Raw genomic sequence first — 27133 nt, 5'->3', positions numbered from 1 at the left:
TCTGATATAATGGTGCATCGTCTTCCAATAAGACAGGATTGTAAACCAGTTCAACAGAAGTTGCGAAGAATGAGACCAGATATCGTATTAAAAATAAAGGATGAAGTCAAGAAACAGTTCAATGCAGGATTCTTACAAGAGGTGAAGTATTCTGAATGGGTAGCTAACATTGTACCAGTTCCTAAGAAGGATGGGAATGTACGAATGTGTGTTGATTATAGGGATCTGAACAAAGCTAGCCCAAGAGATAATTTCCCTCTACCTCACATAGACACTTTGGTAGACAACACAGCGAGATATTCATTGTTCTCCTTCATGGATGGTTTTTTAGGGTACAATCAGATAAAGATGCATCCTGAAGACATGGACAAAACCACCTTCATAACCTTGTGGGGGACTTTCTGTTACAAGGTAATGCCCTTTGGGCTAAAGAATGCAGGGGCAACATACCAAAGGGCTATGGTGATCTTATTTCAAGATATGATGCATAAGGAAATTGAGGTGTATGTTGATGATATGATTTCCAAATATCGAACAGAGGAGGAACATATTGAGGTTTTAAAGAAACTATTCTTGAGATTAAGGAAGTTTCAGTTAAAACTTAATCCGGCAAAATGTACTTTCGGAGCCAGGTCGGGGAAGTTACTAGGTTTTGTGGTCAGTGAAAAAGGAATAGAAGTTCGGGGTTTTCTTGGAAGGTTAAATTATATTGCTCGGTTTATTTCACAATTAATTGAGAAATGTGACCCTATATTTCGCCACCTTAGAAAACACAACCAAGGTACTTGGGATGAGGAATGTCAGAGTGCCTTCGATAAGGTTAAGCAATATTTGTTAAATGCTCCTGTATTATCTCCACCTAATCTAGGTAGACCATTAATTCTGTACTTATCAGTGTTTAGCAATTCTATGGGATGTGTGCTTGGCCAACATGACGAGTCGGGAAGAAAGGAGAAGGCGATATACTACCTCAGCAAGAAATTCACAAAGTGTGAGATAAGATATTCGCCAATTGAGAAATTGTGTTGTGCTTTAATCTGGACGACTCGAAGGTTGAGGCAATATATGTTGTATCATACTACTTGGCTTATTTCAAAACTTGATCCTCTGAAGTATATGATGGAGTCAACAGCTTTGAATGGAAGAATGGCAAGGTGGCAAATTTTGCTTTTAGAGTTTGACATAGTTTATATGAGCCAGAAGGCTATAAAAAGAAGTGCGATAGTGGAATTTCTGGCTAGTAAAGCTCTAGAAGACTATGAGCCGTTGAATTTTGATTTCCCAAATGAGGAGTTAATGTGTGTAGCAGCTACAGAGGATTATCCTTAGATGTTAAGCTTTGATGGGGTATCCAATGCAGTGGGAAATGGAATTAGGGCAGTCTTGGTGTCCCCAAATGGTGATTATTATCCATTCACATGCAAGTTGGATTTTGATGGGGTATCCAAAGTGTGCATTATTGGACTCCGAGCGGCTATAGAGCGAAGAATAAGAACCTTGGAAGTTTATGGAGACTCCGCGTTGGTAATTTACCAGCTTAAAGGTGAATGGGAGACAAGGGATCCTAAATTGATCAATTATTGAAAGGTAGTTTTGGGGTTACTTGAGGAGTTCGATGACATCACTTTCAATTATATCCCACGAGACGAAAACCAGATGGCAGATACTCTAGGAACCTTGGCTTCAATGATTAAAGTAGATAAAGGGGAGGAGATGAGACCCATTCAGATGAGTATCTTTGAGGCTGTAGCTCATTGTTGTAACATTGAGGAAGAAAAAAAGGATGATAACCCTTGGTATCATGATATATTGCAATATGTGAGAGATCGTAAATACCCAGAACAGGTAACAGAAAATGATAAGCGAACTTTAAGGAGATTAGCCTGCGACTATGTTTTGGATGGGGACATCTTGTACAAAAGAAGAAATGACCAAGTACTGTTGAGATGTGTCGATGCCGTGGAAGCTAAGTTAATCTTGGAAGAAGTTTACGAGGGTGTTTGTGGGATGCACGCTAATGGTTTCACGATGGCTAGACAAATCATAAGGTTTGGATATTATTGGTCTACTTTAGAAGGGGATTGTATCAACTACGCCAAAAAATGCCATAAATGTCAGATTTATGGAGACAAGATTCATGTACCACCTTCACCTCCATACATTATGACTTTTCCATGGCCTTTTTCTATGTGGGGCATGGATGTCATTGGGCCAATATCACCAAAAGCTTCAAATGGGCATCGTTTTATTTTTGTGGTCATTAATTACTTCACAAAGTGGGTAGAGGCTGCTTCTTATGCGAATGTTACTAAGTAGGCTGTAAGTCGATTCTTGAAGAAAGAGATTATTTGTCAGTATGGGATACCTAAAAGGATCATATCAGACAATGCACTGAACTTGAACAACAAAACGATAGCAAAAGTTTGCAGTCAGTTCAGGATTAAGCATCATAACACTTCACCGTATCGCCCAAAGATGAATGGGGCAGTGGAAGCTGCTAACAAAAACATCAAGAAAATAGTGGGGAAAATGACTGAAACCTTCAGAGACTGGCATGAGAAGTTACCATTTGCACTCTTAGCTTACCGAACGTCTGTCAGAACTTCTACTGGGACAACTCCTTTCTCGTTGGTTTATGAGATGGAAGCAGTGTTACCCATTGAAGTGGAAATATCGACTCTTCGAGTCTTGTTAGAGATAAAGTTGAATGAAGCTGAATGGATACAATCGCGATATGATCAGTTGAACTTGATTGAGGAAAAGAGGCTAAAGGCCATTCGTCATGGTTAGATGTATCAGAAGCGAATGATGAGAGCTTATGACAAGAAAGTGCGACCAAGAGAATTCCATGAGGGGGATCTTGTGCTGAAAAAGATCCTCCCTATTCAGAAGGACTTTAGAGGAAAATGGATGCCAAATTGGGAAGGGTCGTATATCGTGAAGAAGGCCTTCTCTGGGGGTGCATTGATCTTAATGGAAATGGGATGGGAAGAGTTTGCCCAATCCAATGAATTCAGACTCAGTCAAAAAGTACTTTGTCTAAAGGAAAGAAGAATTCAGGGTGAAAACCCGCAAATGGCGCCTTGTGGCCAAAGGGGTTTTGAGTTGAAAACCCAAAAGGGCAGCTCAAATTTTGAAGAGCACACGGTAATCTTGCTATATCTGATTCAACAAAGAGTGAAGCACGTTGCATATCGGGGCATCAACAAAGTACTTTGGATCTTTTAAACACATGTTGAATTCAAGAAAGTTTTCGTGGAGCTGGCATATAAACGCTCAAGCGGCAATATCTTGGGCATCTAACTTTTGTCCTGTTTGCTATCTTTAGATTCTTTTTCTTCTCAAAGATAGGCTTTCAGATTAATTTCCTTTGTATTTTTGACAAATTTATTCAAATCTAATTATTCTGAAGATTAAATTCATCTTTCATTATTCTTAAAGTATGTTACATTAAAATAATGATAGATGAACTAAATAATTTTCACAAATGAAGTTTTACTCATTACTCTGGAAATTTCTAGATAATACAAGAAACTAAAACAGAAAAATTGTTCGAAGAATTCTCGTAAGTGAGGTTTGAAAGAACTCAAGGAAATTCTTTCTTTAGTCCAAAATGATGATTGGACAAATCAAACGATTCGATCTTAAGAGAGGATCATCTTACAGACATTTTTGGTGGGTCATAGCATTTGAAGAATGGTACAAACCCACAGGCTGAGTAGGCATGATACTTCGAGAGAAATAAGGATAAACTTCGACGAAAGAATGAGTGGTGACGTCTGGAATAGGGGTCATATTCATAAACATTTTGCATTATAACAGGTTTAATTAGAAGCATTTGACTCACTTCGATCATAGCATCCTAATCATTAGGCATGAACTCATACACATTATACAGGTTATGTCCTTCAAGGGACAATGAAGATTGATGCGCCTTAACCCCCTAAGCAGTAGGGTAACAGGCTAAAGTATAGCAGATTTGACCTTCAAGTGTTTACGCTGAAGCAGATCCAAGATGATTTAACATCTCTGTATTGTCAGAGAACAAATCAAAGAAACATATTTGGCATCTCCATATTCGACGGAGAGCAGATCGAAGACATAGCAGATCTAACCTTTGGACGTTTTCACATCGAAGTAGATCCAAGATGATTTGGCATCCTTGCGTTGACAAGGAGCAGATCGAAAACATAGCAGATTTGGCTTTCACGTGTTTATGCTGAAGTAGATCTAAGATAATTTGGCATCTCTGTACTGTTAGAGAACAAATCGAAGAAACAGATTTGGCATCTCCATATTCGACGGGGAGCAGATCGAAGACATAGTAGATCTGACCTTCATTAAAGCAGATCCAAGATGATTTGGCATCTCTGTATTAGACGGGGAGCAGATCGAAGACACAGTAGATCTGACCTCAATTGAAGCAGATCCAAGATGATTTGGCATCTCTGTATTAGATGAGGAGCAGATCGAAGACATAACAGATTGGACCTTCATTGAAGAAGATCCAAGATGATTTGACATCTCTGTATTAGACGGGGAGCAGATCGAAGACATAGCAGATCTGACCTTCATGTGTTTACATCGAAGCAGATCCAAGATGACAAATTTGGCATCTCTGTATTAGACGGGGAGTAGATCGAAGATAATAGATTTGGCATATCTGTATTAGACGGGGAGCAGATTGAATAAGCAGATTTGGTGTCTCTGTAAGACGGGGAGCAGATCAAAGATAGCAGATATCGCCTTCCTGAGTTGCAGTGAAGCAGATTGAAGCCGTCAAGAGGCCATTTAAAAAAGATCAAGGATCAAGAACTCAAGACTCGGCGAGCACGGGAAAAATTGGTCCTTTTATAGTCTTTGCTCTATTCTGTTACACAAGAATGAGCAAAGAGGGCAATAGAGACACTCAATTTTGCCCGCCCGAAATAAGTCCAAAACAAAATAATAAACTCAAAAAAACGAAGTCCAAGTTCATCGAATTACAAATATAATTTGGCCCTATCGGAATGGCCCATTACTTGAAAAGATTTAAGGTCCATCTACAAGCTTGACTCATATGGAAATATAATCTTCAATGATATGCAATCTTAGACATGATACAATCTTAGATATGATTGCAATCTTAGATATGATATGAAATCTTAGAAGATATGATTTTGTAATCTTAGAGATTTAATTTGTAGATACCTTTTAATCTTAACTGTTGATGTAATTGATCTGTACTGCTGGATTTGAGGAGGTTCAACTATAAATAGAGGCCTCTCCTTCATTGTAAACACACCGGAGTTTTGGGAAACAATAAAATTTTTGAGAGCTTTCACTCAAATTTCTCTCCCTCTTACGTTCGATTTTCTACGGTTTGTTCTTATTTTATTCTTTGTTCATCTTCGTTTTTCAACCCTTTTATTTTGATTTAATCCATGTTTCCTGATTTTTTATATATATTTTAATTTTTAATAATTTTAGTATCATATCAAACTCTTTCATTTTTAATAATTTCTTTTATTACTCTTAGTAAATTATTTTTAAATTTTACTCAAATCATTATTTTAAAAAATATATTTTATTTAATTTTCACATTTTATCCAAAAGTTTTTCTAAAATGAGGCAATGTTTTTCAGATTTAGGAATTAGGAAATAGTGCCCTAACATGCCGAGTTGTGATTTCCGTTTGTCTAAATGCCTAAAGTATCCTTCTAAATAGATTTTGTAAATCACGAGATGATTTCAGTTACGAGAGTTTAAGATATCATGTCCTATCATGCTGGATGAGATGTTTGTATTCTTTCGGAGCTAAGGAATCTCGATTTTTCAACTTAAATAATTCTGATTTTAAAAAAGGGATCCTATTTCTAAATCCTTTCAAATTTTTGACATTAAGACAGAAAACTATTCAATTTGGTACCAATTTTGGGCGTCGCGAGGGTGCTAATCCTTCCTCGTACGTAACCGACTCCCGAACCTGTTTTCTTAATTTTCGTAGACCAAAACGTTTTATAAGGTGATCCAATCACACCTAAAAAGGTTGGTGGAGACTCCCGTTTTCGTTTTTCAAAAGTCGATCCCCATTTTTCAAACATCCCTTTAAAAAATGGTTTCGACATTAATTATGTTCAACAATTTGAGTAATGAATTTTACATTACACTATTATAGTAATTAAAAACATGTTATTTAAAAACTAATTAAAAATTAACCGTGTAAAGTAACATATAACACATGTGACTTTAGAAAATAGTATAAGTAAATTGTAACACCCTAAACCCGGCCTAGAAGTCTAGACCGAATTCAGAATGCTACATTGACTACCGAAGTTATCGTGAGAAAATCTTACAAAACTAGTCATTCTTAATTCGATTCCTGAAATAATTAATATCGAGTATTAAAAAAAACCAGAATAAGAAAATTATTAAACCATAAAATAGAATTATATCACAGTGTTAAAAACCTTATATTCAAAACTGAATAACCAATAAAAGTTTGAAACCACAAACTAATAACTTATTAGCCTCAAAACTGTCTGAGTCCTTTGCATACCGAGTCCAGCATTTAAAATCCCGAAATGTACCTGAAAGGGGAAACAAAAGAGGGGGTAAGCTATACGAGCTTAGTGTGAGATCAAACTAACTAACTATCGAAACAGAAATAGATACAGTAAACCTGAAAATAGTTCAGCAGTAGAACACACTTACAAAGCGACTATAACAAAACAGACCATATGTAACTTTACAGTCATATGGCTCTGTTAGATACAATATAAGAATTTCTTAGAAGTCACAAACTGACCTAAGCTCTTTTTCCAGAATCAGAGTCAGCTGGGCCTTAGCCCATCACACAAGGTTTCTTTAGACACGAGTGCCTTTCAGTCAAATAGTACAATCCGACTCCTCAAACAATCAGACAATCAAATAATTCAGTCAGACAGTCAAATAGATATTGCAGTCATAGAATCACACAGACGCATATGAGTGCAAATGAATTATAAAATAACCACCCATCCAACCAACATACCATCTTCGTCCAACCCGACACATCCTGTGAGGATTTAAACAACCCACTCATCACTACACTCCGAGTAGGACCTCGAAAAGCCCATCCAACCTTATACTCCATAGAACGTCATCCCGGGTTGCCCGGCAATGATAATCATCAATATTGTCCTTGTCCCTCAGGAAATTGGGACTGTCCATGACCCTCTGTGAGTTAAGACTATCAGTAAGCTGTACGGAGCCATGCGGAAGACCGCGATACAAGTATGCAGTATAACTGCCAGATCAGATGTGCTACGCAGCAAGACTAGCGTATAAGCTGTACTGCGCAATACAGTAAACCGCAGTATAGACGTGCAGCATAACTGCCAGATCAGATAATTGTACGTAGTGTAGCTAGTGTACATGCAGTACAGTGCAATACGGTAAATCGCTATGCCGTTATCAGTAATGTCCAAGACCCTCAGGGTATTGGGATCGCCCATGATCCTCTGGGAATTATTAAGGGCCGTCAGAATGCAGACAAATTGCCAAATCGTAAATCTCCCTTCTCTTCAACATCCCACCAAAAAAGATTTATGCATATGTATGTATGTATGCAGTCAAATGTACACAATTCAGAATACAAATTCATATAGTCAATCAAAAGGAGACACACATATCCGGTCAATCAGTTACAAAATCAAACATGTGTACCTTCGTATCTCGAATCCAGTATCAACTTATCTAACAAACAATCACAAATATGCACATATCAAGCCCAAATCAAAGTCATATTTACCCCCAGTAAGGCTTAGTCAGGGGTTGGAACATACGGAGTCATATTTGCACTTGCATTTGACCTAAAACCTAAAGTTTAGCGAGATAGGGCCACACACTCATGTGCTCTAGCCGTGTGGAGCACTCCAAGCTGTGCGGGGGTCCAAACACCTATATGAAGGGTAGCACATGGCCGTGTGACATAGGCACACGCCCGTGTGGTGCAAAGGCACGACTGTGTGATCAGGCCACGTAAGACACTGTCTTATTTCACTAAGCTCAAGTGCAGAGTAGACATGGCAGTATGAGGGTCTCATACTCCCATGTGGCCACCAGACACGACCGTGTGTTCCAAAACACACGCCCTTGTAGAATCTTTAATTCCTAAATCAGTCACACGGCCGTATGGCCAGGCCGTGTGACCCCAAATCCCAATCCCTAATTCCAAAACTCACACACCCGTGTGGACCAAGGGACACGGCCATTTGATTTTCGACAAAAATCCCTAAAACAGTCACACGGTCGTATGGCCAGGCCATGTGGCACCAAAATTGGCCAAAACCCTAATTTCCCAAATTCACACTGCCGTGTGCCATGGAACCCGCCCGTATGGCCGTTGGGGAAGCCATGAAACCACCCTAGAACAGCTCCGAAAACATCACTTTGGTCACCAAACCGTCCCCTAACTTTGGTACAATTGAAACCACATCAGAAAACAGAGTATCGCACTCCCTTTCAACCTTCAAAGCTCTGAAACTAGAGAATCAAAACATTCTCACGAAAAACCAAAACAACAAATGTAAAAAAAATAAAAGATAAGTAGATTAGTTAGAGTTGAGTCCCACACCTATTTCGATGAAGAAGAAGATGACAGAGGAGCAGAAAATCAAGGTCCTTCGACCCCACAACACCATTGTCGAAACCATTTTTTGAAGGATGGGGTCGACTTTGTTTGGAAACAAAAATTAAAATGGGAGTCGCCACCGATCTTTATTTGGTGTGATCGGATCACCTTTGTTTTAATAAAACAATTTTAGTTTACTAAAACCACATTTTGGTCTACGAATTCCAAGAGAACAAGTTCGGGGGTCGGTTACATGCGAGGAAGGATTAGTGCCCCCGACACGCCCAAAAATTGGTACCGAATTGATTAGTTAGTGTCTTAATGTCGAAAATCAAAAATTTTAAAATAATTTTTGACATACGATCCCTTTTTATGAATGTTTGGAAAACTTGAAGTGGATATTAAGATTCTCTTGTTCCGAAGAAATGAAATATCACATCCAGCACGTAGGACACGACATTTCAAACCCTCGATACCAAAATCATCTCATGATTTCCAAAACTTATACATTGAAATTATAAAAAGGATATTTGGTCGTTCGGTCAAACGATAAATCAAAATCCAACACCTAGGGCACAATTTCTCGAAATTTTCAAACACGAAATATTGCCTTATTTGCAAAAAAATCTTATCTCGAGGTAATAAGATGTCATATCCAGTGAGTTAGGACACAACACCTCAAATCTCAGAGAGTAAGCATTTTATTTAAAACTCGTATTATGATTAAAAAATATGCCGTTATTTAGGTTAAACGAGAAAAATCAAAACCCAGTAAGTTAGGGCCCGATCTCTCGAATTTCCCAAACACGGAATATTGCCTTTATTAGAGAATTTTCTTTTTATGAAATAATAGCAAATATGAAATTTAAAATGATGTGTATTTATTTAGGTTAAAATAAAGTGATTTATTGGATAAATGTATTGGGGTTTAATTTGAGGCAATGATATGGAATGAAGTATATATATATGTATAAAACATTTACATAAAATAGTATCTAAAAATATGAAAATACTGTTACCTAAATTAAAATAAACAAGTAAGTAAATGATACAAATAATTAATACAAACATTACAAAAGACATCAATGATATGATAAAATAAAAAAAATTAAAAAATAATTACTAAACTAAAAATATGCAAGTAAATAAGCCCTAATAAAAAAAACTATAAAATGAATCTAAACAAATTACCTAATTAAAATCAAAGTAAAATAAAAAAGGATAATTTACAAATAAAATAAATTACTAATAATAAAATAAGGACCCATGTATAACACGCGTGAATTATCCCTGATCTCGAAACACTGCGTTGAGACATGGGCTAAAGTGTAAGAACTTACAAATATTAGGGAACATTTAAAAAATAAACAAAGTACAAAAGAGAAGGACCAAATGCGCCATTAGCCCATTTGAAACAAAAGAATGAGGATCCAATCTTTTGGATTGGGTCAACACGCATGGGTCCCCTCCTTTAAACTCCATCATTTCCAAATCTGTTGCTAAGCTTTAATTCCCATTTATTTCCTTTTCAAAACCCAGCAACCTTTCATTCTCTTTTTTTTTTAAAATAGAAGCTTTAACCCCTTCCCCTAGGGTTTGATTCAACATGCAGCCGCCTAAACCATAATTTATTTGATGGCTGACTGTGCGTCAATGGCGACCGGACCTTGTCAACGGAGGACACGCCCGCGGAGATCGGGTAAACACACTCCTTCTCCCTTTTTCTCTTTTTTTTAAAAAAAGAAAAAAACTTAAAATCTTGAGCTATTCTACCAATAAACAAAGCAAAATCTGATGAAAATAATAATAATAACAGCCCTAGCCCGAATCTCCATATTTTTGAGACATGTGGGCTTTCATCGGTGTTGTTTCAAACACGCCTTTCGTTTTCCATGCTAAAAAAAATCACAAGTAGATCGAAAATAAAGAAAAAATGTGAAATCACCTTTGAAAGACTTTTTTGATTTCTTTTTGCTATTCAGTATGCAGGTATTGTGTCTGTTTTTTCTTATTGCCCGTAAAAAACTTACAACGGCTATTACATGGCTTTATAGCCGAATGTTCCAAAGAAAAGTACAAAAATTTTGTTTCTTCTATTGGCTACTGCTCTGTTGCTGCCATTGTTTTGTTTCCCTTCTTGTAGGTACAGAGTCTGTTGGCATGCGTACGGGGTGTGGGCGTGGCGTACGAGGGCTGTGGGGGTATGGGGCCGCTATAGTGGAGGTATGGGTCTGCTTTATGGTTGCGGCACAAAACAAAAAGAGGGGGGGACCTAGGGTTGCTGAAATGTTTTATGTGTTGGGCTAGGTGGGCCTTAGGGTTTTTGTATTATTTGGGTTATTTAATTTTGGGTTTGGGCTTTTCAATGTGGAAATTGGACCTGTTTTGATTTTTGGGCTGTTTAACATTGTAAATGGACTTGAATTTTGGTTATGTGGATTTTATTTTTGCTTGGGCAAAAAAATTGGCCATTACAGCTGCCCCTCTATGCTCATTGTCGCGTAATGAGAATGGAGCAAAGACTCCAAAATGGCCAATTTTGCTTAGTCTTATGAATCTTAACTTTTTGGTACTTCTTTTCTTCTAATAGCCTCGTTTCATCCCATTGCATCTTCAGGGGCATAGGAATTGTTGCTTTGATTCACTCCACTGCAACTTCGGAGATTTAAGGAGAAGAGATTTGTAGCCTCGATCTTCTCTACTAAAACTTCGAGGAAATAAGAATTCAGGTAGAAGGGATTTGTAGCCTCGACCTACTACACTGAAACTTCGGAGATTCAGGGAGAAGAGGTTTGTAGTTTCGATCTTCTCTACTGAAACTTCGAGGGTTTAAGGAGAAGAGATTTGTAGTCTCGATCTTCTCTATTAAACTTCAATTAGTTTCACTGTAACTTCAGGGATATAAAATCTGTATCTTCGATTAACTCCAATCTTTATTCTTTACTTGGCATGTGATCCTGAGCTCAACTTATTTCTCGCAATATGAATTGACCCTTTTTAAAAACAGACATTAAAACAGAAATAGCTCAGCACGTGAGCTAAGGCTCAACTCACCTCTCGCAATATGAGTTGGTTTTTTTGAAACTTAATTTGAAAAGTAGATTTTGAAAATACTTCGACATGTGACCCGAGGCTCAACTCACCTCTCGCAATATGAGTTGATTTTTTGGAAAATAGAATTTGAAAAGCATAAATTGAAAAAACGAAAAATTGAAAATACCTCAGCGTGTGAGCCGAGGCTCAACTCATCTCCCGCAATATGAGTTGATTTTTTTTTTGAAAAGCAGAACTTGAAAATACCTCAGCGTGTAAGCCAAGGCTCAACTCACCTCTCACACTATGAGTTATTTTTTTTTTTTGAGAAGCAGAAATTGGAAAAAACATCTATTGAAAATACCTCGGCGTATGACCTGAGGCTCAATTCACCTCTAGCAATATGAATTGATTTTTAAAAACATAAATTGAAAATACCTCGCTATGCGACCTGAGGCTCAATTCACCTTTAGCAATATGAATTGATTTTTGAAAACATAAATTGAAAAACAGAAATCAAAAATACCTCAGCATGTCCTGAGGCTCAACTCACCTCTCGTAGTATGAGTTGATTTTTGCCAAACAGTAATTGAAAATACCTCAGCGTGCCCCGAGGCTAGAGCCGATCATGGGTCAATGGGCACCACCAAGGCCCGCCTAAAAAATAGGAGGGTTTGGGTAAAATATAGGCCCAAAAATGGGCTTGGGCAAAAAACGAGGCCCATTTAAAAAGCAGGCCTGCCTCGTAAGAGTTTTTGGCCGGGTTCGACCCGCCCTATCCTACCAATTATATATTAATATTTTTTTATTTTATTTTTAATTATTTTAAATTTTAATATAACTATTTTTATTATATTGTTAATTTGTGTATTGTTTTAAGAATTGTTTTAGTATTATTTTTATTTGTTTTAATATTTATTTTATGTTTTAAATATATTTGATTTATTATATTTTTAAATTTTTATTTAATGAAATAAGAAAAAAAAATTAATATGGGTGGTAGGCAGACTCGGCTTAGTAATTTTATTTCGTAGGGCTTGGCAAAATTTTAGGCCCATATTTCGGCAGTAGGGCCCGCCTAATAGACGGCCTAAAATTTTATTTGGGCCTACCAACCCTACCCATGATCACCTCTACAGAGGCTCAACTCACCTCTCGCAATATGAGTTGATTTAGAAAATGACATAAAAACAGAATTGAAAGTGACTCAACACGTGAGCCAAGGCTCAACTCACCTTTCGCAATATGAGTTGATTTTTTTGAAAGTAGAATTTGAAAATACCTCGACGTGCCCCGAGGCTCAACTCACCTCTCGCAATATGAGTTGATTTTTGAAAAACAGAAATTGAAATTACCTCAGCGTGTCCTGAGGCTCAACTCACCTCTCGCAATATGAGTTGATTTTCTTGAAAATCAGAAATTGAAAATACCTCAATGTGTCTTGAGGCTCAACTCACCTCTCGCAATATGAGTTGATTTTTTTGAAACAGAAATAAAAATATCAGAATACCAAAACATGTTATCTGGTGGAACTCTAGTGTCTTTTCCTTTAATTCAGTACAGCTATCATCACGTCCTCTCGCTCTACTGGAGTATCTGTAGATGTCATGCATAACGTTATCATGATATGCATATGTTTGTCTTAAATGCCTTTATGCCTACATGATTATGCTATGCGCCTTTGGCATGTTTGTCATATATCCCGTTTTCGTCATGATTTTTGATGATCCAATTTATTGCTTTGACTCTTGACTTTCTCTTCAGTACCCGTACCCGTCCTTAAGCTTCACGAATAATCTGTGTTTTCTCAGATATCACTCTTTTGCCCTTAGTTGAGCTTTGTCCTTACGTTGAAGCTCTTGAACTTATCAAATTCTTACCCGAGTAATGCTTAACATTTCTTTTGTTTAGAGTATGTCATTTCACTATTTATCATGTAAATGAACCACATAATGAGATGCATAAAAATGGTCAGGTAGGGACAAAAGGATACCTCACATTTATTCATTTCAAATGTAGCAAACAAAGAAAGTTAACCGATGATAGTAAAAGAGTGTCATAAAGAGAAAAGGGATTGCATTCAATGAATACAAATGCTCTAGATATTCAATGCATGAACTCTTCCACGTTCCTCAATCAAGAATCTTTTCAAGCATGGCTTCTTGCGTAGAAGATTTCGAGCTTTCAGAAATGCTTCAAATACTGTAGTCTCACTATTTGACCCACCGTTCAAAACGCCTGGCTTTTTAAGCCAGTGCTTGCTTCATTAGAATGCCCTTTCGGGTTTTCATCCTAATCTTTTGTGTTAATCAAGACGCCCTTTTAGGGTTTTCACCTTAATCACCCTTTTTTTTTAGCCATAATATTTCTTCACAGCATCTGAGTTCACTGGATTCGGTAACTCCTTCCCATCCATCTCAGTAAGAATCAAAGCTCCACCCGAGAATGCCTTCTTTACGACGTATGGTCCTTCCCAATTCGGTGCCCATTTTCCTTGCAGGTCTTTTTGTATTGGGAGAATCTTTCTCAGCACGAGTTCTCCTTCGTAGAATTCTCTTGGCCGTACCTTTTTATCATGAGCCACGATCATTCTCTTCTGGTACATCTGTCCATGGCAGATTACCTTCAGACTTTTTTCTTCAATAAGGTTTAACTGGTCATATCGAGCTCGAACCCATTCTGCTTCCTCTAATTTTGACTCCATTAAGACTCGTAGAGAGGGGATCTCCACTTCGATAGGTAGCACAACTTCCATTCCATAGACCAGAGAGAAAGGAGTTGCCCCTGTAGATGTCCGTACAGATGTGCGATATACATACAAAGCAAAATGGCAGCTTCTCGTGCCAGTCTTTATATGTCTCGGTCATTTTCCCAATAATCTTTTTAATATCCTTGTTGGCTGCTTCAACAGCTCCGTTCATCTTTGGGAGATAGGGCGAGGACTTATGATGCTTTATTTGGAATTGCTCACACACTTCTTTCATCATCTTGTTGTTTAAATTCAAGGCATTATCTGAAATGATTCTTTCAGGGAAACCATATCGATAAATGATTTCCCTTTTCAAAAACTTGCAAACTGCAATCTTCGTCACATTGGCAAACGATGCGGCTTCTATCCATTTTGTGAAGTAATCAATAACCACAAAAATGAATCGGTGTCCATTAGAAGCTTTTGGGGAAATTGGCCCTATAACATCCATGCCCCACATAGAAAAAGGCCACGGAGAAGTCATGACGTGAAGGGGCAAAGGGGCTACATGAATTTTATCACCATAAATTTGACATTTGTGGCATTTTCGTATGAAATTAATGCAGTCGCTTTCCATCGTCAGCCAGTAATATCCGAGTCTCATAATCTTCCTAGCCATAGTGAAACCATTGGCATGTGTCCCGCAAATTCCCTCATGGACATCCTTAAGTATTTTTCTGGCTTCAAGAGCATCTACGCATCTCAAGAGCACTTGATCTTTTCCTCTTTTGTACAGGATGTCCTCATCAAGAACGAATCCCGCTGCCATTCTTCTGATTGTTCTTTTGTCATTCTCGTTTTCTTGTTCGGGATACTTTTGATTCTTGATATATTCTAAGACATCATGGAACCATGGCCGTCCATCTGGCTCTTTTTCAATGCTGAAACAATGTGCAGGGACTTCATATATGCTTATTTAAACAGGCATTATTTCTGTTTCTCTGTTTTCTTTGAACATTGAAGCCAAAGTGGCCAGGGCATCAGCCAATTGGTTTTCTTCTCGTGGGAGGTAATTAAAAGTTATTTCTTCGAATTCTTTAATCAACTCTGCCACTAGATCACTATATTTAACCAGTTTCGAGTCTCTCACTTCTCAATCTCCACGGATTTGGTAAATCACCAAGGCTGAGTCTCCGTATACCTCTAAAGTTTTGACGTTTCATTCAATAGCTGCACGAAGTCCCATGATACATGCCTCATATTCCGCTATGTTATTGGTACAAAAGAAATTCAGCTTGGCAGTGAGTGGGTAATGGTTCCCTTCTGGCGATACTAAGACTGCTCCAATCCCATGCTCCAATGCGTTCAATGCACCATCAAAGCTCATCTTCCATGACTTCTTTTTTGATGACTCGCCCTCTTTTTCTGTAATGCACATCAAATCTTCATCCGGAAAATCAAATCTCAATGGCTCATATTCATCTATTGTTCAGGTTGCTAAGAAGTCAGCTATTGCGCTTCCTTTTATTGACTTTTAACTCACATAGACGATGCCGTACTCTGATAGTAAGATCTGCCGCCGTGCCATTCTTCCTGAGAGTGCAGGTAATTCCATCATGTACTTTATTGGATCTAGCTTTGAAATTAACCATGTCGTATGATACAACATGTATTGCCTGAGTCTCTGAGCTACCCAAACCAGAGCGCAACAGTATTTTTCAATGGATGAATACTTTGCCTCATATTCAGTGAACTTTTTACTGAGGTAGTAGATCGCCTTTTTTTCTTTCCTGACTCATCGTGTTGCCCCAGTACGCAACCCATTGAATTTTCGAACACAGTCAAATACAATATCAATGGTCTTTCCGGAGTTGCCGGTAATAGCACTGGAGGACTAGACAAATATTGTTTTATCTTATCAAAGGCCACCTGGCATTCCTCATTCCATTCTCCCGGGTTATGTTTTCAAAGAAGCCGAAAGATTGAGTCACATTGGTTGGTAAGTTGAGCGATGAATCGGGCGATTTAGTTTAACCTCCCTAAAAATCCTCTGACTTCCTTTTGCGTGCGCGGAGGTGGTAACTCTTGAATGACTTTTATTTTATTTAGATCAACCTCTATACCTCTTTTACTGACAATGAAGCCCAGCAATTTTCCCGAGGTAGCCCCAAACATACATTTGGCCGGATTGAGCTTTAGCTGGAACTTTCTCAGTCTATTGAACAACTTCTTCAGTTCACTACATGCTCTTCTTCCCTTCGAGATTTAGCAATCATATTGTCGAAATAGACCTCTATTTCTTTATGCATCATGTTATGGAATAATGTCACCATGGCCCTCTGATATGTTGCCCCAACATTCTTTAGCCCAAATGGCATCACCTTGTAGCAGAATGTTCCCCACATTGTTAGGAAGGTAGTTTTCTCCATATCCTCAAGGGTCATCTTGATCTGATTATACCCCGAGAATTTATCCATGAAAGAAAACAATGAATGTTTTGCTGTGTTATCCACCAACGTATCAATGTGTGGTAAGGGAAAATTATATTTAGGACTTGCTCGATTCAGGTCACGATAATCCACACACATTCGTACTTTACTGTCTTTCTTTGGTACCGGGACTATGTTAGCCACCCATTCTGGGTATTTGGAAGCTTGTAAGAAACCCGCATTGAATTGCTTTTTGACCTCTTCTTTTATCTTTAACAGTATCTCAGGTCTTATCCGTCTTAGCTTTTGCTGAATGGGTTTGCATTCCGGTTTTAATGGGAGTTTGTGGACCACTACCTCTTCATCCAATCCTGGCATGTCCTGGTATGACCATACAAATACATCTTTGTACTCACGGAGCAAAGCAATCAAATTATGCCTAGTGCCCCCTGAAATAGAAGTCCCAATCTTCACTTCTTGCTTCCTTTCTTCAGTTCCCAGATTTATTGTTTCAACAGATTCTTGATGAGGCAAAATCTGTTTATCCTTATGTTCCACCATTCTTAGCAAGTCAGGAGACGAGACATAGTATTCAGCATTTTCTTCGACTTCGAATTCTCCTAAACAAACAACCATCTCAAAATCGATTTCAGGACTCGTAATAGGTTTGTTCATGCTGTTGACATCTGAGCACCTGAAAGTTAAATGGAAAAGGAAACTATAAAGGGGCATCCAAGTATTGGAACCAACAAACGAAATGTTATGGCATGGCATGAGGCAAATGTAAGGATTGGCTATGAAATTATGAAATTGGTGATAATGCGAAAGATCGTGACAAAATGCGTCTTCATTAATATTCATTTAAATGATAAAGAGCGAATGCAAGCTCTTACAAAAGAATTCTATTATATCCTAGGACACAATAGAGGGTTAATGTTTGAGCATTACTCTGAAGACTTATAAACTACAAGAAGGTCCTCGATAGTCCAATTGTTCAACATGAAACCAGGAGGACAATGGCGTATCGTTGAAACATCTTTAATTGCCCCACTTCCTTTGTCAATGACATTTATACTGACATTCTAAAGACCCCTTTCAATTAATAACAGCGTGTTTTGTATATTATCATGCCCCAGGTATATCATTCCTGTAGACATAAATGTTCTTGACAAAAGAGGGAATCTCATAGGCTCCCATTCTGGTTCTCGGCCTAAGGTTCTCGCGATCCTTCTTTCCTGATCTTTCTTCCACTGCCTTCTTTTTTTACGCATGTCTGGCTGGAAACCTAAACCATATCGGGCCTTGTGGTGTACTGCCCTTAGAGCCCTAACTATTCCTTGCAGATATCTCCCTAAACCTCTTCTCGCTCGAGCTCCCCTTTCTATAGTCAACTTGATACCCATCCTGGTATTTATCGACAGTTTTGGCTCGGGAATTTTGTTTCCCTCAACGACAAATGTGGCATTCACAAACTCAAGGGATCAGAAGGAGCATTCTATAGCATCTTTACTTACTTCAATATATGGTGCGTCATTGGAAATAGATGCTACAATGTCTTCTTCTCCCTCAACAGTGACCAAACAGCCATCCATGATAAGTTTCACCTTTTGATGGAGGGATGATAGAACCGCTCCGGCGGAATGGATCCAGGGTCTTTCCAAAAGGCAGTTATATGATGGTGTAATGTCTATGACTTGGAACTCGACATCGTATATGTAGGGACCCACTTCTAGAGGGATCTCAATTTTTCCCATGACCTCTCGTCTTGTTCCATCGAATGCCCTTACTGTGGAATGGGAAGGCCTTAGGTAGGACAAATCCATCGAAATCCTAGAAAGTGTGGCCAAAGGCATGACGTTGAGTGCCGATCCATTGTCAATAAGCACGTTCGGTATTATGTAACCCCTGCAGCGGGTTGTGATATGCAATGCTTTCACAAAGCCTTTACCATTGGGCGGTATTTCATCATCACTAAAAGAAATGAAATTATCCGCGTTTAAATTATTCACCCATCTGTCAAGCTTCTCAATGGATATATTGTTTGCCACGTAAGCTTGATTCAACACCTTTAACAAGGCGTTCCGGTGGGGTTCTGAATTTAACAGTAGAGACAATACCGAGACTTGTGCTGGCTGCTTGCTCAATTGTTCCACCAAATTATACTCACTATGTTTGATAAACTTTAAGAATTCTCGTGCTTCTTCCTCATCCACCGGCTCTTTAGTTTTTTGTTGCTCGGGCGGAGTTTCGTGCTTAGTTTCAGCCTCATACATTGGTGCCATTCCTTTTTGTTTCAAATCACTATTCTTCTTCACTGGTTCGACTTCTTTCGAATAACATCTTCCACTGCGAGTGAAATGACCTACTTCTCCAACGTTTCCAGTTACAGCTTTGGATTTTTCGTCTTCAGGTGTGACGATATTGACGTCGTATTTCCATGGTACTACTTTATTATCCTTGTAAGGGAAAGGACATGGTACTTCAATTATCATTTTTGGTTTCATCGGTTCTTTCCTTGCATCGTAATAAATTATGAATAGTCGATCGGTGCTATACGGAAAACTTGACGATTGATTGTCAGAGGCACATACTTCTCTCTCATTGGCCTCTCCTTCATTAATGATCTCAATCTCCTTATTATCTATCCGGTCTTGCAGTAACCTTTTAAATTCCTCATATGATTGAATGTCGTGCCCTACAATTCCATGAAAATCACAAAAAACCTGACATTCTTTTCTGAGATTATTGTCGGGGCGACAGAGCAATCCCTTCTTAACCAGTACCTCCCAGATTTTCTGCAGAGGCGTCCTTATTTCTGAAACACATCTTCAGACTTGCCATTCATCTTCTTTCCCCACTATGCTCACATTCCCTTCAGTATGGTTAGGGAACGGTTTCCAGTTGTATTACTGGTACTATCAAATCGCAGAATACCCGCATCAATGAGTCATTGAACTCTCTTTTTGAAGGCACGGTAGTTTTTCGTAGAGTGTCCCTAGTTCTTGGCGTGGTACATGCAACTAGCATTTGGGTCGTACCATTTCGGGTATGGGGGCCTCAAGGGTGCCATATAATGTGGGGATATCAATTGCTTCTCCAAAAGTTTTGGGTACAGTTCCCCATATGATATAGGAATAGGGGTAAATTGCGGTCTCTCGAAATTGGGTTTTGCTGGCCTCTGCTCGTTTTTGGTTTGACCTTGTGCGGGTATTGTATTTTGTGGGAATGTGGCAGTTGGTCTCGGGTTACTTGTAGCCTAAACGGGGTAAGAAGAATAAAGAGGCGATGTTTGATAGTAAGGGGTTTGAAGAGGATAATAGAAATTCGAAGGTGGATAATTTCGAGGTTGGGATTGGTTTGGATATGGACTCGGGGTATAGCAGCTTCCAATCCCTACCATATGGGCTTCTGGTTCTTTCTACTTCATAGGCGCTACCCTTCTTGAACTTTCTTGACCTTCCATTCTACCGCTCTTGACGGCATTTTCTATAAGCTCACCGGATATTACAATATCCGCAAACTCCTTCGTGGCACTTCCCACTAGTTTGTCATAAAACGGCACCTTTAAGATGTTGATAAAGAGGACGGTTATCTCCGTTTTTGTTAGTGGGGGTTCCACTTGGGTTGAGATGTCCCTCCATCTCTGCACATACTGTTTAAAAGTTTCTGACGGCTTTTTCTCCATCATTTGTAAAGTCATCCGATCAGGCACCATATCTGGTGCATGCTTGTACTACTCACAGAATGCTGACGCCAAGTCTTTCCAGGACCGGATCCTTTCCTTACTGAGCTGGTTGTACCATCGAAGAGCCGATCCTACTAGACTATCTTGAAAACAATGTACGAGTAGTTTATCTTCGTTCACGTAACCGGTCATTTTTCAGCAAAACATGACAAGATGTGCTTTTGGACATCTTGTCCCATTGTACTTTTCAAAATCAGGCACCTTGAACTTCGGAGGTAGGATTAGGTCAGCTACCAAACTGAGTTCTTTAGCACCTAGTGCAGAGAAGACTTCAGTGCCTTCTATTGCCTTAAGTCTTTCCTCCAAGTCCCTATACCTCTCTTGAGCCTCGTGATCATCTATTTTCAACTTGGATGTTTCAGCCGGATCATCTAAATCTGGAACTATAGGATTGGCAGGGGTTGCTCCGGGATTTGACATAAATGTTCCTTGCCTTAGATGAGCAAATGGCATAGGTCGTTGTTCCAAGCCTGTGGATTCCTCTTGAGTGGACCCCCTTTATGTTATGTGGGCATGTGGTGGAGTGAATCCTGGGGGATAGGGTGGATCCTGGTCATGATTAATTCTTGATTGAGGTTCCATAATGTCGGGGTTCTGCATGGGTCCTTTTTCTTTGACCAAAACTGACATCATCTCCATCACTCTAGTCATTTGATCCTTCTGTTCAAGTGATTCCTCTCGAGATCTTACTATCAAATCCTTCGTTTCTTACTGTGACTTAGCCAGTTGTTCTTGTAATTTCCTCTGGACTCTTTCCATCCTTTCGATTCTTTCATTGAACTCGGCCTCCATTGCTCTAGCTTGTCGACGCGTTTTATACGAATGGCGTGGTTCTAGATTTAAAGTGTTGCAACTGCGAATTATATGATTCTAACCTTAGCGAATAATTATGGGATATGTATAATGAATGAATAAATGTACAATGAATGCCAATCATGAAAGAAATGCAAGAAATTGGTGTTGATTTCAAGATAGTCCCTATTTAGGCATTTCATTAATCAAAAGAGTCTATTACAAAGCGTTTTGGTCACTTGTGTAATTGACTCCTTCATTAGAAACTCGTTTTTGGCAACCAATCTCTAATCGACATTTTCCTAACAAGATGCCTAGTCGTTTGACTTTTGTCAGTTCCCATGTTAATTGAAATAATTTTACCTAATTAGGGTCCTTTTTGTGAAAATCTAATGCATGTGATGAAATGCAATGCAAATGCAATGGATGAATGCAAAAAGAAAGAGAGGCGTTGATTATGAATTCAATTCCATTAGAACAACTTTTCTAGAAAACAAATTTCTTTACATAAAACGGATTAGATATGCAGCCTTGCCCTCATATTCCAAACGAAGGCACCGATCTTTTTCTTCATATCCGGATGTTATGGTCAAATCTTACAAATTTTTCAAAAGATGTCTCTATTATCTTCTTTCTGCTCGATCTGGATCGTGACCAGTTACTCATTTATCCCTACGATACTCGTTAGCTTTTTTAAGACATGACGACTTGAATCCTCAAGCGATGAATCAAAATATGAATCAAATTTCTTCATGAACTATCAGCCTTCTCTTGTTGTTTACTCGGACCATATTCAGACAACCACGTTATAATCCATTTTATCAAGAAATTTGTTTTCTTATGACAAACTGTTCTATTTAGTAATCAAATATGAATCAACACCTCCTTTCTATGATGATTTACTGCAATGCAGTTATAACAAAATAAAACTCGTTAGTACAGGAGAAATAAATAATAGAGAAAGTACCTATTCGGGTGACCACTAAATTTGGGCGTGGGTCTATCTAAGGGTGAGCTCCTAGGGTTCTCTATATGTGGTTCGGTTCTAGAGAAAAGGTACGAACCAGCAGATTCCTCAACCCTCACCCATTATAGGCTCATATGGATCAAGTTCGGCTCAGGGGAATACATTTCCCTATGCCCATGCGGAGGTGAAAACCTCATGAAGACATAAGTACGGATGTATTCCGGAAGTGATCCCCTAGCCCATGCGGAGGTGAAAACCTCACGAAGGCATAGTTTCTCACTCCCACTTAAAAGGTGTGACCACAACGGTCATGCGATATGTAATGCGAGAGGACATAAAAACATAGAACTCAAAAAAAATATGAATAACATGATGAAAACCATAAAACCCACGAGATGCAATAAAAGTATCTTATGTTAAAAACCAAATTTTAAATTTTCAACAAAAAGATAGAAAATGATCAATTTTACGGCTTGACTCTCTTTGGTCCCCAGTGGAGTCGCCAAGCTGTCGAAACCATTTTTTGAAGGATGGGGTTGACTTTGTTTGGAAACAAAAACTAAAACGGGAGTCGCCACCGATCTTTATTTGGTGTGATCGGATCACCTTTGTTTTAATAAAACAATTTTAGTTTACTAAAACGGCATTTTGGTGTAAGAATTCCAAGAGAACAAGTTTGGGGGTCGATTACGTGCGAGGAAGGATTAGCGCCCCCAAGACGCCCAAAAATTGGTACCGAATTGATTAGTTAATGTCTTAATGTCGAAAATAAAAAATTTTAAAATAATTTTTGACATACGATCCCTTTTTATGAATGTTTGGATAACTCGAAGTGGATATTAAGATTCTCTTGTTCCGAAGAAATGAAATATCACATCCAGCACGTAGGACACGACATTGCAAACCCTCGATACCAAAATCATCTCATGATTTCCAAAACTTATACATCAAAATTATAAAAAGGATATTTGGTCGTTCGGTCAAACGATAAATCGAAACCCAACACCTAGGGCACAATTTCTAGAAATTTTCAAACACGAAATATTGTCTTATTTGCAAAAAAATCTTATCTCGAGGTAATAAGATGTCATATCCAGTGAGTTAGGACACAACACCTCAAATCTCAGAGAGAAAGCACTTTATTTAAAACCCGTATTATGATTAAAAAATATGTCGTTATTTAGGTTAAACGAGAAAAATCGAAACCAAGTAAGTTAGGGCCCGATCTCTCGAATTTCCTAAACACGGAATATTGCCTTTATTAGAGAATTTTCTTTTTATGAAATAATAGCAAATATGAAGTTTAAAATGATGCGTATTTATTTAGGTTAAAATAAAGTGATTTGTTGGATAAATGTATTGGAGTTTAATTTGAGGCAATGATAGGGAATGAAGTATATATATATATGTATAAAACGTTTACATAAAATAGTATCTAAAAATATGAAAATACAATTACCTAAATTAAAATAAACGAGTAAGCAAATGATACAAATAATTAATACAAGCATTACAAAAGACATCAATGATATGATAAAAATAAAAAATTTAAAAAAATAATTACTAAACTCAAAATATGCAAGTACATAAGCCCTAATAAAAAAACTATAAAATAAATCTAAACAAATTACCTAATTAAAATCAAAGTAAAATAAAAAAAGGATGATTTACAAATAAAATAAATTACTAATAATAAAATAAGGACCCATGTATAACAGGCGTGAATTTATAGGGACCAAGACTAAAATTATCCCTGATCTCGAAACACTGCGTTGAGACATGGGCTAAAGTGTAAGAACTTACAAATATTAGGGAACATTTAAAAATAAACAAAGTACAAATAGAAGTCAATTGAAAATTGACGCGAAAGAGAAGGACCAAATGCGCCATTAGCCCATTTGAAACAAAAGAATGCGGATCCAATCTTTTGGATTGGGTCAACACGCATGGGTCCCCTCCTTTAAACTCCATCATTTCCAAATCTGTTGCTAAGCTTTAATTCCCATTTATTTCCTTTTCAAAACCCAGCAACCTTTTATTCTCTTTTTTTTTTTTTAAATAGAAGCTTTAACCCATTCCCCTAGGGTTTGATTCAACATGCAGCCGCCTAAACCATCATTTATTTGATGGCTGACTGTGCGTCAATGGCGACCGGACCTTGTCAACAAAGGACATGCCCACGAAGATCGGGTAAACACACTCCTTCTCCCTTTTTCTCTTTTTTTTTAAAAGAAAAAATCTTAAAATCTTGTGCTATTCTACCAAAAAACAAAGTAAAATCTGATGAAAATAATAATAAAAACAACCCTAGCCCGAATCTCCATATTTTCGAGACATGTGGGCTTTCATCGGTGTTGTTTCAAACACGCCTTTCGTTTTCCATGCTAAAAAAAATCACAAGTAGATCGAAAATAAAGAAAAAATGTGAAATCACCTTTGAATGACTTTTTTGATTTCTTTTTGCTATTCAGATGCGGGTATTGTGTCTGTTTTTTCTTATTGCCCGTAAAAAACTTACAACGGCTATTACATGGCTTTATAGCCGAATGTTCCAAAGAAAAGTACAAAACTTTTGTTTCTTCTGTTGGCTACTACTCTGTTGCTGCCGTTTTTTTGTTTCCTTCTTGTAGGTACAGAGTCTGTTGGCATGCGTACGGGGTATGGGCGTGGCGTACGAGGGCTGTGGAGGTATGGGACTGTTGTAGTGGGGGTATGGGGCCTCTGTAGTGGAGGTATGGGGCTGCTTCATGGTTGTGGCGCAAAACAAAAAGAAAGGAGGACCTAGGGTTGCTGAAATGTTTTGTGTGTTGGGCTAGGTGGGCTTTAGGGTTTTTGTATTATTTGGGTCATTTAATTTTGGGTTTAGGCCTTTCAATGTTGAAATTGGGCCTGTTTTGATTTTTGGGCTGTTTAACATCGTAAATGGACTTGAATTTTGGTTATGTGGATTTTATTTTTGCTTGGGCCAAAAAATTGGCCATTACAACCATCGATTCCAAAAAGCAAAAAGAAGAACACAAGAACAAAAATCAAGAAGAGACAGAACAAAAAAAATAACGTGCCAAGTAAAAGCCAATAAAAATAAAAATAAAAATAATTAATAATAACACTAAAGAAAAAAAATAAAATAGTTATTTTAACTGAAATCAAAAATAACTAAAAAGTTTTCTAAAAGGCCCACACAGGGACTCGAACTCAGAACCCTGAGACAAACCAACACACTTACAACCATTAGACCAGCAGGCCCATTCTGCCACGAAACTGCACAACTTAACTTATGCATGCAACCTTCCCACTATCACTACACTCAAAACCCAGAACTTCTAGGCCCAAAATTCGGGGCGTTACAACTCACCCCTCCTTAAAGAAATTTCATCCCCAAATTTCTAACTAACAGAATAGTGGTATAACACGAATCACACCACCACGCTCCCGCTGTGCACTCTGATCCCAAAACACTACCATACCAAACTTGAACTTGAAACCTCTCAAACACACCCAGAACACCTAACCACTTAAGCAGATACACATACAACACACACAATTTCTATACCCAAATCAACACATCCAAACATTTCGAACATACCTTGCTCAAAATCGCCAAGGACAATCTCGAACCCGATGATCGTTAGATCCGCACCTGAGACATGCTTCTAACTTTCTCCAACAGTTACCAGCATGACGTCTTTTGCAATGCTCGTAAGATAGTACGCTCACACCACTACCACCACTACCAGTACTATCACTCAAACGCGTTTTAACATGCTTCGCAGAACGAGGCTCTAACCGAAGAGAACTACGATCTCTCTTTTTTCCATAATCCACGCATCTAGCTTGGAGTGTCTCACTAAAATCCCTCATTCTAGCCTCAATCACTCCCTCTAGCTCTTCCCTCACTAATCGGGTTAGTGCCTCAGTACCAAGCTCTGAGTTATTGCCACCCAAATTTTACAGACTCACACTATCCTCCAACTCCTAAACAGTCACCCGTTCTGGAGGAGCAGACGACTCATCGCGATCACGCTCACCTTCGGAATTCATATCTAGCGTAGGGTTAACTTAGAAGGCCTAAAATATCAAAACATAGAAACAGTTGTAATAAAAGAGTCTATATTTCTAATTGTATAGTTCCAAATTTTACCTGGACTAGCATCGGAGTCTCAGACAGGTCATTTCCATAAATGTTTCCAAAAAACAATTATTTCAGCTTGTTGTGGTAAAGTTTTTTCAAAAATTTCTTTTTAAAACTAACACGTACGCATACAAAAACGTAGGAGCACAGGCCAAGTTTTTGAAAACCTGGCTCTGATATCACTAAATGTAACACCCCAAATCCGGCCTAGAAGTTTAGAATGAATTTGGAATGCTACATTGACCACCGAAGTGATTGTGAGAAAATCTTACAAAACTAGTCATTCTTAATTCAATTCCTGAAATAATTAATATCGAGTATTAAAAAAAACAAAATAATAAAATGATTAAACCGTAAAATAGAACTATACTACAATGTTAAAAATGTTATATTCAAAACTGAATAACCAATAAAAGTTTGAAACCACAAATTAATAACTTATTAGCCTTAAAACTGTCTGAGTCCTCCGCATACCGAGTCCAGCATCCAAAATCCCGAAATGTACCTAAAAGGGGAAATAAAAGAGGGGGTAAGCTATATGAGCTTAGTGTGAGATTAAACTAACCAGCTACAGAAACAGAAATAGATACAATAAACCTGAAAATAGTTAAGTAGCAGAACACACTTACAGAGCGACTATAACAAAACAGACTATATGTAACTTTTAGTCATATGGCTCTGTTAGACACACTATTAGAAATTCTCAGAAGTCACAAACTGACCTAAGCCCTTTTTTCCATAATCAGAATTGGT

This window comes from Gossypium arboreum, chromosome 4 (genome assembly GCF_025698485.1).
Source record: "Gossypium arboreum isolate Shixiya-1 chromosome 4, ASM2569848v2, whole genome shotgun sequence".
Classification (NCBI taxonomy): domain Eukaryota; kingdom Viridiplantae; phylum Streptophyta; class Magnoliopsida; order Malvales; family Malvaceae; genus Gossypium; species Gossypium arboreum.
The sequence above is the reverse complement of the archived record's forward strand: the minus strand, read 5'-3'. Positions refer to the sequence as shown.